This window comes from Lampris incognitus, chromosome 2 (assembly GCF_029633865.1).
Source record: "Lampris incognitus isolate fLamInc1 chromosome 2, fLamInc1.hap2, whole genome shotgun sequence".
Taxonomy (NCBI): domain Eukaryota; kingdom Metazoa; phylum Chordata; class Actinopteri; order Lampriformes; family Lampridae; genus Lampris; species Lampris incognitus.
The window spans coordinates 85,666,387-85,672,386 of record NC_079212.1 but is presented as its reverse complement, the minus strand read 5'-3'; positions in this window follow the sequence as shown (position 1 = coordinate 85,672,386).

The following is a 6,000-nucleotide window of genomic DNA, read 5'->3' as shown; positions in this document are numbered from 1 at the left end:
TGCATCCGGGGTCTCAGTTGGGGAGCTGCTGTGATTGGCTGGTTTGCGTTCTGGGGGTGACGTTGGGAAGGTTGGTGCAGCTTCGGAGCGGGGACTCTTTAGTATGACGGGACGAGGACGGACTGGTGAGTGATTGCGGGAGTGAGTGAGTTGTATTGTGTGTTAGCTTTGAGTTGAGGGTACTTGAATGATGTGTGTTTGTATTTTGTGTGTTTTCTTTTTCAAGGTTCGTAACCTGTTGGTTAAAAATAAAGAAATTTTCGACCATTGAGTGACGTCCTGTTCATCCTCGCCTCAGCTGCAGGGCTTGTTTGAGAGTTAGCAGCACAGTAGGGTCTCCCAGAACAAAGAGGCTTGGAGAAAATGGGATGTCTGTTGTTAGTATAAGTTTGATATTCTCATATATAGCTGTCCAGAATTCTTGTGCAACACGGCAAGACCACAGCATGTGGATAAGCGTACCCGGGCCCTCCCCACACCTCCAGCAGTCAGGGCTGTCTCTCAGTTTCACCCTGTATAACCTTGAGGGGGTCCAGTATACCCTGTTAATTATTTTGAACTGTACTAATCTTGTCCTGAGTTCCCCTGATGTTTTCTTATAATTCCTTAAAATGTTCTCCCACTCCTTACTGGTAAAGGTAAGATTAAGATCGATCTCCCAGATTAACTTTAAATTGGATCCCAAACCGTCAGAGTGTTTAGTCAACAACAAGTAATATTTTTAAGCTTCATGGCCTGTGCCAAACACCTTAACTATATCCGACAGTACATCTGAACTAGATGGGGTTGTGGAGATAGACCCAAAAGTTTGAGACAAGAGGTGTCTTAGTTGAAAATATCTCCAGAACTGCTGTTGGGGGAGGCCATACTGTTGCACAAGCGCCGTGAATGATGTCATCGTACCACCTTCATCATATAAATCTCCTATAACCGATATTCCTTTTCCCGCCCATTGTGTCCAAATAAATGGTTTTTTGTCAATCTTCAACTTGGGATTCAAGCAGATACTGGCTGCTAAATTCAGGTGGGGATTGAATTTGAGTCGTATTGAGATTTGTTTCCAAATCCATTGAATGTTGACAACTATCGGATGGGTCATAGCTTCTGTAGGCAGTGCAGCGGTTATAAGATGGAGGGGAGGGAGAGCATCACAAAGTGTACTTTCGATGCCAAGCCGGGGGGGGGGGGGCTCTCGGGAGGTAAAGTCCAGTGGGCAAGATGCCTGAGACCAAATGCTTGGTAGTATAACAGTAAGTTTGGGATACCCAGCCCACCCTGGTCCACTGGCCTTTGTAGCTTTTTCAAATTAAGTCGGGGGTGTTTACCATCCCAGAGGAATCTGCTACATAGCTTGTCAAATTGTTTGAAATATTTAAGCAGGATTCTCACTGGGAGTGCTTGGAGAATGTAATTGAACTTCGGTGTACAGGTCATTTTCAAAACATTAGCTTTCCCCCATAGTGACAAGTAAAGAGGAGTCCACCTTTCAATGTATGCACTAAATTGACTCAGTAGAGGTTCGATGTTGACCTTCACTAGATCATCTAATTTAGGGGGGAAAGTCACACCCAGGTATTTAATGCCATTGCTGGGCCAGGAGAATTTACCTCCCTGGAACAAGGTCTTGGGGCAGTACGAGGTTAAGGGGAGGGCTTCTGATTGTTGCCAATTAACTTTGTAACCTGATAAATGAGAGAATCTGTCTATAATTGTAAGCCGTGCAGGAAGGGAGCGCTCAGGGTCTGAGACTAGAACTAGGATGTCATCTGCGTAAAGCATCAGCTTGTATATTGATTGACCAATTTGTATCCCTGGGAATGCTGGTTCTAATCGAATGGCCGCCGCCAGTGGTTCCAGAGCAAGTGCAAATAGGCCTGGAGAGATGCCGTCGCCCTGCCTGTTCCCCCTACCTAGCTCAAACCAGGGTGAGATCAGGCCATTAGTTTGCACAGCAGCTTTGGGATGTGTGTACAGGAGTTGTATCCAGGTGATGAATGTATTGGTAAAACCAAATGACTCCAGGGTGAGGAATAGGTAAAGCCACTCAACCCTGTCGAACGCCTTTTCTGCATCCAGAGATATGGCCGCTGAGGGGAAGTTCGCATCACGAGTGGCCCACATAATGTCTATCAGGCGTCTGATGTTGCAGCATAGCTACATTTGGGGATAAAGCCCACCTGATCAGGGTGGATCAGGGTAGTGATGACTATGATTAATCTTCTTTTAATTTTTGGTAAATATCATATCCATACCAGCACATTTTCTGCCCGTAAACCCAACTTCTTCATCTGCAAAGCCATTTTTGACCAATATTTAGATACTCCCGAAAGCAGTAAACACAGTAAAGCCATCAACACTAGAAACATTTGTGAAACTATTTTGTCTTCCTGAAAATACTGTACTGAGCCCCCCCCCCCCCCGTTAATACTATTTCATTTTACACAACCTTTACTTTTTGTTTTTTTCCTTTGTGGAGCATGCTTTGTTTTCTTTGTATCCTGCTGTTCGTTGTATTATTGTACATCTGTTCATTGTGCATTGTATTATTTGAATTGCACTTATTTTGATTAATAATAATTTTAAAAAAATTAGCAGCTGATGAGTGCGTGTCGCATGAAACAGGCCTGTACTGCAATGTATTAAAACTTTTTTTCCCTGTATCTGTATATATATATATATATATATAAAACTTTGTTAAAAGAAACACACACACACACACACACACACACACACACATATATATATCAACACAGATACAGGGAAAACATTTAATACATACGTACATACATACATACATACATACATACATACATACATACATACATACATACATACATACATACATACATACATACATACATAAATACATACATAAATACACACACGCACACATATATATATATATATACACACACACACACATATATATATATATATACACACACTCAACACAGATACAGGGAAAACATTTAATACATACATACCTACATACATACATACATACACACACACACACACACACATATATATATATATATATATATCAACACAGATACAGGGAAAACATATAATACATACATATCTACATAAATACATACATACATACACACATATATACATACACACACACACATATATATATATATATCAACACAGATACAGGGAAAACATTTAATACATACATACATACACACACACAAACATATATATATATATACACTACCGTTCAAAAGTTTGGGATCACATTGAAATGTCCATATTTTTGAAGGAAAAGCACTGTACTGTTCAATGAAGATAACTTTAAACTAGTCTTAACTTTAAAGAAATACACTCTATACATTGCTAATGTGGTAAATGACTATTCTAGCTGCAAATGTCTGGTTTTTGGTGCAATATCTACGTAGGTGTATAGAGGCCCATTTCAAGCAACTATCACTCCAGTGTTCTAATGGTACAATGTGTTTGCTCATTGGCTCAGAAGGCTAATTGATGATAGAAAACCCTTGTGCAATCATGTTCACACATCTGAAAACAGTTTAGCTCGTTACAGAAGCTACAAAACTGACCTTCCTTTGGGCAGATTGAGTTTCTGGAGCATCACATTTGTGGGGTCAATTAAACGCTCAAAATGGCCAGAAAAAGAGAACCTTCATCTGAAACTCGACAGTCTATTCTTGTTCTTAGAAATGAAGGCTATTCCATGCGAGAAATTGCTAAGAAATTGAAGATTTCCTACACCGGTGTGTACTACTCCCTTCAGAGGACAGCACAAACAGGCTCTAACCAGAGTAGAAAAAGAAGTGGGAGGCCGCGTTGCACAACTGAGCAAGAAGATAAGTACATTAGAGTCTCTAGTTTGAGAAACAGACGCCTCACAGGTCCCCAACTGGCATCTTCATTAAATAGTACCCGCAAAACACCAGTGTCAACATCTACAGTGAAGAGGCGGCTGCGGGATTCTGGGCTTCAGGGCAGAGTGGCAAAGAAAAAGCCATATCTGAGTCTGACCAATAAAAGAAAAAGATTAAGATGGGCAAAAGAACACAGACATTGGACAGAGGAAGACTGGAAAAAAGTGTTGTGGACGGATGAATCCAAGTTTGAGGTGTTTGGATCACAAAGAAGAACGTTTGTGAGACGCAGAACAAATGAAAAGATGCTGGAAGAATGCCTGACGCCATCTGTTAAGCATGGTGGAGGTAATGTGATGGTCTGGGGTTGCTTTGGTGCTGGTAAGGTGGGAGATTTGTACAGGGTAAAAGGGATTCTGAATAAGGAAGGCTATCACTCCATTTTGCAACGCCATGCCATACCCAGTGGACAGCGCTTGATTGGAGCCAATTTCATCCTACAACAGGACAATGACCCTAAACACACCTCCAAATTGTGCAAGAACTATTTAGAGCAGAAGCAGGCAGCTGGTATTCTATCGGTAATGGAGTGGCCAGCGCAGTCACCAGATCTGAACCCCATTGAGCTGTTGTGGGAGCAGCTTGACCGTATGGTACGCAAGAAGTGCCCATCCAACCAATCCAACTTGTGGGAGCTGCTTCTGGAAGCGTGGGGTGCAATTTCTCCAGATTACCTCAACAAATTAACAGCTAGAATGCCAAAGGTCTGCAATGCTGTAATTGCTGCAAATGGAGGATTCTTTGACGAAAGCAAAGTTTGATGTAAAAAAAATCTTATTTCAAATACAAATCATTATTTCTAACCTTGTCAATGTCTTGACTCTATTTTCTATTCATTTCACAACATATGGTGGTGAATAAGTGTGACTTTTCATGGAAAACACAAAATTGTTTGGGTGATCCCAAACTTTTGAACGGTACACTACCTTCAGAGGACAGCACAAACAGGCTCTCACCAGAGTAGAAAAAGAAGTGGGAGGCCGCGTTGCACAACTGAGCAAGAAGATAAGTACATTAGAGTCTCTAGTTTGAGAAACAGACGCCTCACAGGTCCCCAACTGGCATCTTCATTAAATAGTACCTGTTAGAGCCTGTTTGTGCTGTCCTCTGAAGGGAGTAGTACACACCGGTGTAGGAAATCTTCAATTTCTTAGCAATTTCTCGCATGGAATAGCCTTCATTTCTAAGAACAAGAATAGACTGTCGAGTTTCAGATGAAAGTTCTCTTTTTCTGGCCATTTTGAGCGTTTAATTGACCCCACAAATGTGATGCTCCAGAAACTCAATCTGCTCAAAGAAGTGCCCATCCAACCAATCCAACTTGTGGGAGCTGCTTCTGGAAGCGTGGGGTGCAATTTCTCCAGATTACCTCAACAAATTAACAGCTAGAATGCCAAAAGTCTGCAATGCTGTAATTGCTGCAAATGGAGGATTCTTTGACGAAAGCAAAGTTTGATGTAAAAAAAATCTTATTTCAAATACAAATCATTATTTCTAACCTTGTCAATGTCTTGACTCTATTTTCTATTCATTTCACAACATATGGTGGTGAATAAGTGTGACTTTTCATGGAAAACACGAAATTGTTTGGGTGATCCCAAACTTTTGAACGGTAGTGTATATATATATATATATATATATATATATATATATATATATATATATGTATATATATATATATATATATATATATATATATATATATCAACACAGATACAGGGAAAACATTTAATACATACATACCTACATAAATACATACATACATACATACATACACACACACATATATATATACACACACACACACACACACACACACACACACAGATTGTGACCAGTAACAAATCAGAAGTAGGTCCCCAGTCTTTCGGTTGTCCAGCATGTCATCGTGTGTCTGCCTTTGTTAATCTGTTATCGAAAGTTGTTGTTTTGCCTTCTGTCTCTGCGCCCTTGTTGCAGTGGCACCTCAGGGCCACCGTAGTTAGAGGCTAAACCACGACAGGACAGGTGGAAACGGATGACTGAGAGAAAAAGAAGAAGAAACGGATGGTCCTCTCTGGCGACCACTATCGGCCGTAGCCGCAAGTAG